The following is a 15024-nucleotide window of genomic DNA, read 5'->3' as shown; positions in this document are numbered from 1 at the left end:
AGGCTCCAGGATTGAGGCAAGACCCTTCTTGTTCACAGTATGTCTGACTCACAGGGGAAACCTGGACTAAATCCATCCTTAAGATGTCACTTATGCATTATTGACCCAAGAGAGACCCAACAGAGATTCCTGTTGAATCTCTTAGGGTTCTGCTTTAATAAACTGGGGCTTCCCTAAGTGGCGCTGTTGGTAAAGGATCTACCTGCCAATGCAAGAGACACAAGAGGCAGTTTGATCCCTGGGTGGATAAGATCCCCTGGAGTAGAAAAGGGCAACCCATGCCAATATTCTTGCCTGGACAATCCCATGGACAAAGGAGCCCAATGGGCTACAGTCCATGGGATCACAGAGAGTCAGACACAACCGAGCACGTCCATGTGCGTACACACACACACACACACACACACACACCCCTAATACATCAATCAATGTTATTTAGTCTTGTCATCAACACATGGTTTATACTTTTCTCTCATGTTTGTCCAAAGTCTCATTATAAGCTACAGTCTAGAAATGTGATCTTCAATAAAGAAGCATGTTCTTAGCACTGCAAAGAAACACTGTACTAGTGACACTTCAAGGGAAAGGCTTTTGAGCAAAGGCTTCTAAGCCAACATCATTTAGACAGGGGACAGATTCACTCAAGATTTCAAGAGCTCTTTTTCATCAAGAAGCATACATTATGAAAGCAGGCTGCTGATCAAGATCCAATGGGAAATTTGATTAGGACTGAATGAGGACAATTTAATTGTGGTTATTCATTTTAAAAAATATGTTATATGTATATAGTATTATATATATAATATTTTATATATAATATTGTTCAATGTACTGATTTCTGATGGCTATATGAGCCACCATTTCTATTTAATGTTTTTGCAAATTGAAATGAAATTTTTTTAAATGTTCTCTTTTTCTCACTTACCTTTCAGTGGACAGGCGCAGATACTGAATCTCTATTGTTCATGGCAATATAATTATTTACATAGATTTGTTGAGGTTCTGTTCTCTTTTTTTTTAACCAAAATATAAGTAAATCAGTTGTACAATCAAAGACACAGCTAGAGTGTCATGTTTCAGACTAAATCTTATTTGTTCACAGATTAAAAGTATGAATGGCAATTAAAAGTAAGTAATGACACATTAAAAGTAAGTATGACCCACAATTAAGTAAAAAGTGCCATAGCCTGTATGTGACCAATGTCTATACAGCCCTTCCAGGGACTAAAAAATAGGGTCTTTGCCTTACAGATATCAAGGAAGGTCATTTTCTGATAGTCCAGGAACCTCAGTAGATTTTTTTAATTGCAGTATAATTGCTTTACAGTGTTGTGTTAGCTTCTGCTGCACAACAATGTCAATCAGCTACATGGACACATATCTCCTTCCTCCTGAGCCTCCCTCCAACCTCACAGGCCACCCTTCTAGGTCATCATAGAACACTGAGCCCTCAGCAGGTTTTGAAAACCACAAGGAGAAAGGAATTAAAGAACATGACATGTACTGCAAGCAAGATTTGGTGGAGATTAGCCATTTTTTTTTTTTTTTGAGTCATATACTGAAAAAGAAGGGTAAATAATGGAAGCTTTTAAAAGCTCATTCTTATATTCTTCATGAAATCTCCACACATTTTGAATTCTGTGAGGTTAGTAGTTCTTGTATAACTTTGTATAACTCTAGATTAGAAGACCGTTTAGAAAGGACATGTACATATGTTACTTAAAGTCTCTTTCTAAATCTATATAGATGAAACATGAGACCAAACTTTCATGATAAACAATATAACTTCTGATGGCTATTTAGGATCATAAGGAAAGTTTGTTTAAAAAAAAACTACCCTTATATTTGTAAATAACAGAAAAGTATGCCTCTTCAATATCACACTGGAAATTGTCTAATAGACTTACCCCCAAATTACTTCTCTATATGATATGCTATGGAGAAGGAAATGGCAACCCACTCCAGTATTCTTGCCTGGAAAATCCCATGAACAGAGGAGCCTGGCAGGCTATAGTCCATGGGGTTGCAAGGGTCAGACACGACTGAGCAACTAAACCACCATGACCATGGTATAGTTAAGTTGATTCACTACTTAACTCAAGATCAGTCTTGTGCAATTATATGTTTAACAAGATTTTAGTCAACAATTGTGTCTGTTTGTTGTCAGAGAGCTTCTGTTAGTAGTGCAAATGACTGTTAACTGTTAGAAAAGTTCACTATTTTATTGTCCTGTAAGATATTAACCAGTTTTGCATCTACCTTCCATTTCCACATACCATTCTTAGTTGATCATATAAATATTTTTTATGCTTTTGCCTTTTAACAGGGGTATAATTGTTTTACAATGTTTTACTTTCTCTTATACAATGAAGTATAACAGCTCTATGTTTACATACATCCCCTCCCTCTTGGACCTGTCTCTCACAACCCTATCTATCCCTCTAAGTCATCACAGAGCACCATGCGTCAACCATAGTCCAAAACTAAATGGAAAATTCCAGAGATAAACAATTCGTAAATTTTAAACCGTGCACCATTTCGATTATCAGCTGCTGCTGCTAAGTTGCTTCAGTCTTGTCCAACTCTGTGCGACCCCATAGACGGCAGCCCACCAGGCTCCCCCGTCCCTGGGATTCTCCAGGCAAGAACACTGGAGTGGGTTGCCATTTCCTTTTCCAATGCATGAAAGTGAAAAGTGAAAGTGAAGTCGTTCAGTCGTGTCCGACTCTTGGCAACCGATTACCAGATCAACTATCAAACATACCCTGAACTTCCTGTGCTTTATAACAAGTATTCACTAGCTATTTTATACTTTTTGATGTAGCTTAATTGTTCTAGGGGTTCCTTCATTAATGACTTAAGTATATATGATGTGTTCTTACTATATATTTAGTAATTTTCCAAAATATATTTATATATTTTCCAATTCATGATTGGAACTTTTTAAAAATTATACTTTGAGTAACATATTAGTTTGCAAATGTAACAATGCAGACATAGTTATTAGTTCCTAAATATATTTGTAATTTAAGTAAGATGTCATCTAGTATACGGGAAACAGCCCTTGATTGTTTTTAAATTTTTTGTATCTATGTAGATATCTTTATTGAAGTTGCCAAGCACATCACTCACCAATATATTTGGAATCTGTGCAATATTTGATTAAAGACAAATACTTACTGCTAATTTAATGCTCTAAATATCTTCTCTCTGGTTTATTACTAACATCACCATCATAAAAAAACTCTACATTTATTTATCATATTCTTCCAATGAAGAATTATTCTCTACAAATTCTTTCTTTTGTGTAAAGTCCCGTTAAAAAGACTTGGGGCTATTTTTGTCTCTGTTCTTTTTTACATTCTCTGGTTTACTTTTCTAGATGTTATCTGTTTTTCAAAACTCAGTTCAAAGCTCTGGGTCTATGAAACCAATACTGAATCTTTTTTAAAAAGTTACTTGCTATATAGCTCTAATCATACACCTCTATATGATTGATTAGCAGTTCTATTGAAATTTTTTCTTCATGTGTTTTCCCTAGTTAATCTTGGGCATCAAGATGGTAACTGTGTTTAATAACACAGCAAAATTTGACCTATTTCACAAAACCTACTAAATTCAGTTAATCACTGCCTTTTCAAAATATTCCATAATAATGAAAGCCCCCTCAATTATATTATTAACCATATCCTACCTTATGAAGTACTAGATTTTTCTCTTTCCCTAATTTTTAAATCATATAGAGTCATTTAACTTCCCCCCTTTTTCTTTTCAAACAAACTTTAAGTTCATTAAAGGCAAAATATGGGACTTCCATTTAATTTCTCTACTCCAAGACATAATCACATTGCTTTTCATTATAGCAGATACTCAGTAAATGTGAGTTCATTTGATTTTTTCTTTTGAACACTGTTAATTTTGATTTTTACCAAATTTAAGTAGAACGTAACTTTATAAATTGCTCATAAATATTTTTATGAGACATGTACATTGTCCTGAATATAAAGACGGTTTTCTCAGTATTTTATATTTATGTTTTCTAACTTTAAAACTTTTCATTTTGTATCGGGTTATAACCAATTAACAATACTGTGGTAGTCTCAGGTGAACGGTGAAGGGACTCAGCCATACATATACATGGATCCATTCTCCCCCAAACTCCCCTCCCAGTGTTTTTCTCTGTGGCTGTTTTATTTACCGCTTTTTAAAATAAATTTTTATTGGAGTATAGTTGACTTAAAATGTTATGTACATTTCTACTGTACAGAAAAGTGAATCAGTTATACAAACACATATATCCACTCTTTTTAACATTCTTTTCCCATATAGGTTATCACAGTATTGAGTAGCATTCTCTGTGCTATACAGTCGATTCTTATTAGTTACCTGTTTTATTTATAATAGTGTTCTCGGTTTTTCTAAAAGTATGCAGAGATGTCAATATAACGCTTTGCTGGCTATAATCTCAACTTTCAAACACAAATAAATCTGGAAAAAAGTTAAAATGCTGCTTCAATCCAATCTCAGTAGGTTAATTTTCCTCCACACCCCATGCTGATATTAGAACCTGCTTCATCCCAAAGAATATAAACAGAACTCTTTGACCAACTTATGTCAACAGTGTGAATTCTAGTACAGTTTTGTCTTGTTTTCCCAGACAGCAGTTTCATATATACTTCATCTTTTCTCCCAGCATGTTCCTAGCTGGTGGATGACAATTAATATTTATCACTTGCAGTGATTGTTTATTTTCCACTTACAATATTTTGTAGCCTACCTTCTGACACGTTTTAAATGATTTTGAGTTAATAAATTGTAACTAGTCATGAAGTTTCATATTTAAAATCTCTTTAAAACAGTTTCTAACTAGTCTTTCATCCTTACTATTCTACCAAAGCTGTTTTAGCAAAGTCACCAATTTCCTACCATGTGCTAAATCCCATGATCAATTTGTCATCCTTGTCAAACTTGACCAAGGAGCAGCATTTGCTGCAGGCAATCTCTTCTCCTCTTCACTTTGGCATACTTTAGCTTTTTGTCCTACTTCCCAGGCTCACACATCTTCATCATTTCTCTTATCTCTTAATGTATCAATGTCCCCAAGGAACTGGCTAATTTCTACTTACCATTTAGGTAATTTCACCTCATTTAGTATCACAGTTTTAAATGTCATCCATGGACCAAAAATTCTGTTCCTCTCCCCAAACTGCTTTCATCCACGTGTAGGTATCTTCAGTTTAAAATGTCCAAAACTACCCTTGAGATTTTCCTTCTAAGTGCATGCCCCTTACAATCTTTCCCCTCTCCGTTATCGGCAATATTACACTTCCAGTTGCTATAGTTTCTCTTTTCTGTGGTTTCATTTTCTGTGATTTCAGTTACCATGGTCAACCGCAGTCCAAAAGTAAATGAAAAATTCCAGAACTAAACAATTCATAAATTTTAAACCGTGCACCATTCTGAGTAGCATGGTAAAACCTCCTGCCCTCCCACTGTGCCCCACCTGGAACATGACTCATCCCATATTCAGGGTATTAATCACTTAGTCACCACCTCAGCTTCCGTGGTGGCTCAGACAGTAAAGAATCTGCCTACAATGCAGAAGACTTGGGTTCAATCCCTGGGTCAGGAAGACCCCCTAGAGAATGGAATGGCAACCCACTCCAGTATTCTTGCCTGGAGAATTCCATGGACAGAGGAGGCTGGTGGGCTACAGTCCATGGGGTCACATAGAGTCAGACATGACTGAGCCACTAATACTTTCAGTTGCCATCTTGATTATCAGATCAACTGTCAAAGTCTTAGTTCACAGTGCTTCTGTTCAATTGGCCTTCATTTTACTTAGTAATGGCTCCATAGCACATGAGTAGTGATGCTGGCAATTTAGATAATCCCAAGAGAAGCTATGTGCTTCCTTAAGTGAGAAAAAGAGAAAGTTCTCAACTGAACAAGGAAAGAAAAAAAAACGTATGCTGAGACTGCTGAGGTCTATGATAAGAAGCCTTCTATCTGTGAAATTGTGAAGAAGGACAAAGAAATTTGTGCTAGCCCCTCTGTTGTACCTCAGACTGCCAATGTAACAGTCACAGTGCTTATAAGTGCTTAGTTAAGATGAAAAAGGCATTACATTTGTACAATGACATCTTGAGAGAGAGAGAGAACCATATTCACACAACTTTTATTACCATATGTTGTTCTATTTTGTTATTTATTGTTATTAATCTCTTTACTGTGCCTAATCTGTAAAGTAAATTTTCTCATAGGTATGTACATCTAGAAAAAAAACATTGCATACATAGAGTTTGTTAGCCTTATCCCTTCACTAAACTGTAAGCTCCCTAAAGTCAAGGCTATTGAATTTTATTTTTTTTCGGTGCTCTATTTCCAATATCAAGTACCCAGCATACAGAGTGGATTGAGATGTGTTTATAGGACTGTGTGCTCAGTCACTCAGTTGTGCCTGATTCTTTGCAACCCCATGGACTGTAGCCCACCAGGCTCCTCTGTCCTTGGAATTTTTCCAGGCAAGAATACTGGAGTGGGTTGCTATTTCTTACTAGAGGGAATCTTCCTGACCCAGGGATTTAACTTGTGTTGCTTGGATCTCCTGCATTGGCAAGTGGATTCTTTACTACTGTGCCACCTGGGAAGCCCTGTTTATGGATCACCTAGTTAATTAGTAAAAAGAAGAAAAAAGAAATCACATAGGACCAAATGACAGCAAGCTTTTTTTTTTGACAGCAAGCTTTGATATAAACATATCTGTGTTTTCGATACCAATATGGTGACATTTGGAAATAGTGAGAAACCATCAAAAATTATGGCATATTTGTATGTGACATTATGTTTAACCTAAACTGTGTTTATCTTATTTCTATTATATACGCTTCAATTTGCAAAAGATTTGTAACAGTGGTTTCAATTTGGTAGTTGACAGGTATTTGAATAAATCTTAAATTGTGGAGAGAACTATGAGTTCATCCTCTAAATTGTCATCTGGTCATGCAGGAAGCATACAATCAGCAGGACATCTATTTCAATTTCAAATGATCTCTGTGGAAAATTATCTCTACAATGGCATTTACTTCAATGTCATTATGTTTTCAGAAATTTCTTTTTCAGATACTAAATTGAAATCTCCAATAGTTCGTTAATATTCATTTCCTCTTGCCCTGGACTCATTGAGGAACAACAATTGGTCATCATTCTCATTTTAAGAGAGTTAATGACTATCAATAGATGTATTTTTGCTGTTGTTCCTCTTAAAGCTAATATATATGTATAATATACATACATATATATATATATATATATATATATACACACACACACACACACACACACACACACACACACATAGAATGGCTACCCATTCCAGTGCTCCCGCCTGGAGAATTCCATGGATAGAGGAACCTGGCAGGCTACAGTCCATGGGGTCACAAAGAATCAGACATGACTGAGCAACTAATACTTACACACGCATATACATTAATACATATATATCCAGTTGTACTTGTATTTTGTACTTAAATCCTCAAAATAATCAACTGCTCTGCAAAAATCTTTCTCCTCCAAGCATCAAATATTGCTCTAATGTTTAGAAAAGGCATTAAAACAAAAAGAAAATGCTCAGTGATTCCTCAGAATACTAGACTCCATTATTAATGGATATAAAGATTTGTTTTCCTTTCAGATCTTTGAAAGTTTTGCTGCATGACTCTCCAGCATCAGTGTTACTGATAAGAAGTGAAATGGAAGTCACTCAGTCGTGTCCGACTCTTTGTGACCCCATAGACTATACGGTCCATGGGTAGCCTATCCCTTCTCCAGTGGATCTTCCCAGCCCAGGAATTGACCCAGTGTCTCCCACATTGCAGGCAGATTCTTTACCAGCTGGCTGTTTTCCTAGCTGTGAGAGTAATTACAGCTGTCTGTAAAATGACCCCAATTAGAATTGCAGGAATATAAAACTTAATAGACTTTTTCTCAATGTTCCCTTTGTTGGCTGAAATCATAGAATCTTAGAATTGGAAGACACCTTAAAGTTACCTAATTCAATGTGTGAACGTTTGTATTGGATGGTTTAAGTGATTCTGTCAGTTTGTGCCAAGCTGATACAAAAGAAAGTGACAACTGGGAAGAGATGTCACACAAATAGCCCGTCTTTGGAGAACAGCTATCATGCCCTGGATAAAAGGTGTCCTTTTAAGCTTTGTCCCTGTCTGAGAGCAGAGAGAGAAAATTCAAGCAGAAATTCACATCACCTTGTATTACTGTCAGAAGAAGAAGGGTACTTTTGTCCCTTCATACTTTAACCCAACTCGAAGCTTATTTGAATTGTACTCAGTTTTCTACTTCTTCCTGGATAATAACAGATCCCAAAGCAAAATCAAGGGGGAAAAACCCCAACAAACACACCAAAAAACAAAAAACCATAGTTGCAACTGCACAGAGGAACAAAGGAGATCCAACACTCCAAATACCCCCGTGTTTGCTCGTCCCTTACAGGCTTATACACAGCTCTTGGCGATCAAAGGTGCCTAACAAAAGCCCAAGGAGCTTAGGGACACTATCTCCTTTTAGACACCAGGGAATGTTACACCTTTAACACTCATATGTTCACTTTCATGTTTCACAACAAATTTAATGATGGTGATGAATTATCTCTGCCAGACCAAGTTCTAAGTACTCTTCAATATTAACCCATTAGTCCTCCCAACACTCATAAGAAGAGCAGTGTTACTGTTAATTCCCATTTTTCAGACGAGGAAACTTAAGCAGGGGGAGATTTGAAATTTGATAAGACCAGAAGATTCAGATGAACATTTACATAACTTTTTCCAACACTTGAGTGCACAGAATTCCTCTTCTTTGAAATTATAACACAGAAATATTTTTATTCATTTGATTCACTGGCTTTCTCTCTTTTAATTCTCTCTTTTAATTTCTCTCTTTTAATTCTTTGAACATATGTTTCGTAAATAGTGGGGTTGTTCTATGGACCAGAGGTTGTGACTAGAGTCTCTTCTGTTTCTAAGCAGATAGATATTACCCCAAAGATAATTTTCTTTTTAAAATAAACTTTCTTTTATTTTTTTAAACTTAAAAAATTATTTGTTTATTTATATTGAAATATATTTGATTTACAGTGTTGTGTCTTTTAAACTTTTTTTTTCATTTACTTTTATTAGTTGGAGGCTAATTACTTTACAATATTGTAGTGGTTTTTGCCATACAGTGACATGAATCAGCCATGGATTTACATGTGTTCCCCATCCGAATCCCCCCTCCCACCTCCCTCCCCATCCCATCCGTCTGGGTCTTCCGAGTGCACCAGCCCCGAGCACTTGTTTCATGCATCCAACCTGGACTGGCGATCTGTTTCACACTTGATAATATACATGTTTCGATGCTGTTCTCTCAGATCATCCCACCCTCGCCTTTTCTCATAGAGTCCAAAAGTCTGTTCTGTACATCTGTGTCTCTTTTTCTGTCTTGCATATAGGGTTATCATTACCATCTTTCTAAATTCCATATATATGCGTTAGTATACTGTATTAGTGTTTATTTTTCTGGCTTACTTCACTCTGTATAATGGGCTCCAGTTTTATCCATCTCATTAGAACTGATTCAAATGTACTCTTTTTAATGGCTGAGTAATATTCCATTGTGTATATGTACCACAGCTTCCTTATCCATTTGTCTGCTGATGGGCATCTAGGTTGCTTCCATGTCCTGGCTATTATAAACAGTGCTGCGATGAACATTGGGGTGCACGTGTCTCTTTCAGTTCTGGTTTCCTCGGTGTGTATGCCCAGGAGTGGGGTTGCTGGGTCATATGGCAGTTCTATTTCCAGTGTTTTAAGGAATCTCCACACTGTTCTCCATAGTGGCTGTACTAGTTTGCATTCCCACCAACAGTGTAAGTGGGTTCCCTTTTCTCCACACCCTCTCCAGCATTTATTGCTTGTAGACATTTGGATAGCAGCCATTCTGACTGGCGTGTAATGGTACCTCATTGTGGTTTTGATTTGCATTTCTCTGATAATGAGTGATATTGAGCGTCTTTTCATGTGTTTGTTAGCCATCTGTATGTCTTCCGTGGAGAAATGTCTGTTTAAATCTTTGGCCCGTTTTTTGATTGGGTCATTTATTTTTCTGGAATTGAGCTGCAGGAGTTACTTGTATATTTTTGAGATTAATCCTTTGTCTGTTTCTTCATTTGCTATTATTTTCTCCCATCCTGAAGGCTGTCTTAATATTCTGGGAGGTGGGTCATAGAGGATCTTGCTGTGATTTATGTCGGAAATTGTTTTGCCTATGGTCTCCTCTAGGAGTTTTATAGTTTCTGGTCTTACATTTAGATCTTTAATCCATTTTGAGTTTATAAAATAAACTTTCTTTTAAAGAATTCTGTTCCACTGATCTATTTTTGCCTGCCAGTAATAAATTATTTTGATTACTTTGAAATCACAGAGTGTCATACTTCAAACTTTGTTCTTTCTCAAGATTGCTTTGGCTATTTGGGGTCTTTTGTGTTTCTATAAAAATTTTAGAATTACTTGTTCTAGTTCTGTGAAAAATACCACTAGTATTTTGATAGGGTTTGCACTGAATCTGTACACTGCATTGGGTAATTCATTTTAAGAGTATTAATTCTTCAGTGCACAATCACTATAAGTCTTTCCATTTGTCTGTGTCATCTTCAGTTTCTTTCATCAGCGCCTTATGGTTTTCAAAGTATGAGTCTTTTACTTCCTTGCTTAGATTTATTCCTAGGTATATGTTTTTCTTTTTAACACACATATAAAGAGGATTTTTTCCTTAGTTTATATTTCTAGTAGATCATTATTAATGTATGAAGCACAGCAGATTTCTGTATTCTGTGACTTTACTGAATTCCTGGATGAGTGCTAATGCTATTTTGGTGGAGTCCACAGGGTTTTTTATACAGAGTATCAAGTCTTCTGCCATCAGTGACAATTTTACTTCTTCCTTTTCAATTTGAATTACTTGTATTTATTTATTTTTGTCTTTGGCGAGGACTTTCAGTACTATGTTGAATAAAAGCGGTGAAAGTAGGCATTTTTGTTTTATTCCTAATGTTAGAAGGAATGCTTTCAGCTTTTCACCATAGAATATGGTGCTGGCTGTGCATTGGTCATATATGCTTTTTATTACACTGAGATATGTTCTCTCTATACCCACTTTGTTGAGAGTTTTTATAATAAATGAATGCTGAAATTTATCAAATGTTTCTTTCTGCTTCCATTGAGATAATCATATAATTTTTATTCCTTTCTATTCTTTATGTTCATGTATATGGTGTATTACATTGATAAATTTGCAGATACTGAACAATCCTTGCAGCCCTGGGGTCAACCCCACTTGATCATAGTGTATAGTCCTTTTAATTTATTGTTGGATCCAGTTCACTAGCATTTTGTTAAGGATTATTGCATCTAATTTCCTTGATGTTATTAGTCTAAAATTTTCTTTTTTGTGTGATACAATTTGTCTGATTTGGTGTCAGGATGAGACTTTCTGGATGCTGGCTTTATGGAATAACTTTGAATATTTTTGGAATAGCTTGAGAAGGATAGGTGTTAACTCTTCTTGAAATGTTTGGTAGAACTCATCTGCGAAACTTTGTGGTACTGTATTTTCATTTGTTGGGAGTTTTTTATTACTTATTTAAGTTGATTATTGGAAAAACATCCGTTCATAGTTTCTGCTTCTTCCTGATTCAGTCTTGGAAAACTGTATATCTCTGTAAATCTAGTTTGTCCATTTTACTGATAATATGATTACTCATATTAATTTCTTATGATCCTTTGTATTTCTGTGGTATCACATGTAACTGCTCTTCCTTCATTTCTCATTTGATTTATTTGAGCTCTCTCTCTCTCTCTGAATCTGGTTAAAGGTTTATAAATTTTATTCTTTCAGAGAACCATCCCTTAGTTTCATGGATCACTTCTATTGTTTTTTTGGACTCTGTTTTATTTATTTCCACTCTGATCTTTAATATTTGCTTCCTCTACAAACTCTAGGCTTTGTTTTTCTCTTTCTGGTTTCATTAGCTGTTTGTTTTTTCTTGTTTCCTAGCTCAGGCTTGCATCACTATAGAATTCCCTCTTAGAGTTGCTTTTGCTGTGTCCCGTAGCTTCAGGATCATTGTGTTTCTGTCTTCACTGTTCCCAGGTATTTTTGGGTTTCCTCTTTGGTTATTCAGTGACCCATTTGTTGTTTAGTTTCACGTTGTTTAGCCTCTATGTGTTTTTTGCTTTCTTCCCTTATAGTTGATTATGTATGAAATAAAATCTTGATATTATCTTTGATTCCTTTCTTATCCTCAATGTCTACATCCAATTTGACAAAGATTAGATTCCTCTAGTAATTGTGTTTCCTGTCATGTAGTGGAATACTCGCCTTCCAAGCTTTACTTAAACACCAAGTTCAGACTTCATTAGGTTTTACCTTGGTTTTACAGTTGCCTTCTCACTCTCCAGTGATTCCGATTTTAAATTAATCTTTCTAAATGCAACTCTGATCATTTTATTACCTGTAATTAATTTTCTCAAAAACCATCCCCAAATCCCTTTTGGATATGAAAGTAAATGCACCTTCCTCTGCTTTGAATCTGGTGTTTTCAGTGTGAGGAAGCCCCTCTTTCCCATCTTTTTTCCCTTCAGTTCTTAAATTCACATGGTTCATCCAAAGTGAGCTGCTATGAGTTCCACCTCATAGTTCCCTGCCTCCGTTTCTGAAAGTCTCTTTTGGCTTTACAAATCTTTCTTTACCCTCAGCTTTCATCTCACATTTTCCATTGACTATCTATCCCCTTTCCTTCATCTCCAAATTGATGAGAATTTCTGTTTCTTTGAACTCCTATAAAATTAGTTATAACTCAAAAGCTATAATTTTCTCTCTTGCTTTAGATATATGTTTCACCCTAGGTTTCATTTTTGTGTTCCTCAGCCATTATCTGCATGTACTTGAGAATAGAAACTGGCTAATATTCATTGTTATATCACTTAAAGTTCTCAGCACTCTTTCTGACACTGAATATTTATTTATGTGGGTGTATTTGAGTTTAACATATGCACATTTCATCTCTCTTTTCTAGTTAAGTTACACAGAATGTTCATTTGGAGTGGCAAATAGAGAGATAGTCTTAAATATCATATGATATCACTTATATGTGGAATCTTGGTTCCAAATAGGGAAAGGAGTACATCAAGGCTGTATATTGTCACCCTGCTTATTTAACTTATATGCAGAGTACATCATGAGAAACTCTGGGCTGGAAGAGGCACAAGCTGGAATCAAGGTTGCTGGGAGAAATATCAATATGCAGGTGACACCACCTTTATGGCAGAAAGTGAAGAGGGACTAAAAAGCCTCTTGATGAAAGTGAAAGAGTAAAGTGAAAAAGTTGGTCTAAAGCTCAACATTCAGAAAACTAAGATCATGGCATCTGGTCCCATTACTTCATGGGAAATAGATGGTGAGACAGTGGAAACAGTGGCAGACTTTATTTTTTTGGGCCCCAGAATCACTGCAGATGGTGACTGCAGCCATGAAATTAAAAGACGCTTACTCCTTGGAAGGAAAGTTAGGACCAACCTAGATAGCATATTCAAAAGCAGAGACGTTACTTTGCCAACAAAGGTCCATCTAGTCAAGGCTATGGTTTTTCCAGTGGTCATGTATGGATGTGAGAGTTGGACTGTGAAGAAAGCTGAGCGCCAAAAAATTGATGCTTTTGAACTGTGGTGTTGGAGAAGACTCTTGAGAGTCCCTTGGACTGCAAGGAGATCCAACCAGTCCATCCTAGGGGAGATCAGTCCTGGGTGTTCATTGGAAGGACTGACACTGAAGCTGAAACTCCAATACTTTGGCCACCTCATGCGAAGAGTTGACTCATTGGAAAAGACCCTGAAGCTTGGAGGGATTGGGGGCAGGAGGAGAAGGGGACGATAAAGGATGAGATGGCTGGATGGCATCACCGAGTCGATGGACATGGGTTTGAGTAAACTCTGGGAGTTGGTGATGGACAGGGAGGCCTGGCGTACTGCGATTCATGGGGTCTCAGAGAGTAGTACATGACTGAGCAACTGAACTGAACTGAACTGACTGAAAAAAAAGAAAAGATATAAATGAACTTATTTATAAAACTGAAATAGACGCACAGACATAGAAGGCAAACTTATGGTTATCAAGCTTATGGCAAACTTACAGACAAAGCTGGATGAAGCACAAGCTGGAATCAAGATTTCCAGGAGAAATATCAACAACCTCAGATATGCAGATGACACCAGCCTTATGGCAGAAAGTGAAGAGGAACTGAAAAGCCTCTTCATGAAAGTGAAAGAGGAGAGCGAAAAAGCTGGCTTAAAACTCAACATTCAAAAAACAAAGATCATGGCATCCGGTTCCATCACTTAATAGCAAATAGATGGGGAAACAATGGAAACAGTGACAGATTTTCTTTTCTTGAGCTCCAAAATCACTGCAGATGGTGACTGCAGCCATGAAACTAAAAGACACTTGCTCCTTCAAAGAAAAACTATGACCAACCAGACAACATATTAAAAAGCAGAAACATTACTTTGCCGACAAAGGTCAGTCTAGTCAAAGGCATGGTTTCTCTAATAATCATTTATTGATGTGAGAATTGGACTATAAAGAAAGCTGAGAGCCAAAGAATTGATGCTTTTGAACTATGGTGTTGGAGAAGACTCTTGAGAGTCCCTTGGACAGCATGGAGATCCAACCAGTCCATCCTAAAGATAATCAGTCCTGAGTATTCATTGGAAGGACTGATGCTAAAGCTGAAACTCCAATACTGTGGCCTGATGCAAAGAACTGACTCATTTGAAAAGACCCTGATGCTGGGAAATATTGAAGGTGGGAGGAGAAGGGGATGACAGAGGATGAGATAGTTGGATGGCATCACCAACTCGATGGACATGAGTTTGAGCAAGCTCTGGGAGCTGGTGATGGACAGGAAAGCCTGGA

The sequence above is a fragment of the Dama dama genome, chromosome 5 (assembly GCF_033118175.1).
Source record: "Dama dama isolate Ldn47 chromosome 5, ASM3311817v1, whole genome shotgun sequence".
In the NCBI taxonomy this organism is placed as follows: Eukaryota; Metazoa; Chordata; class Mammalia; order Artiodactyla; family Cervidae; genus Dama; species Dama dama.
The sequence above is the reverse complement of the archived record's forward strand: the minus strand, read 5'-3'. Positions refer to the sequence as shown.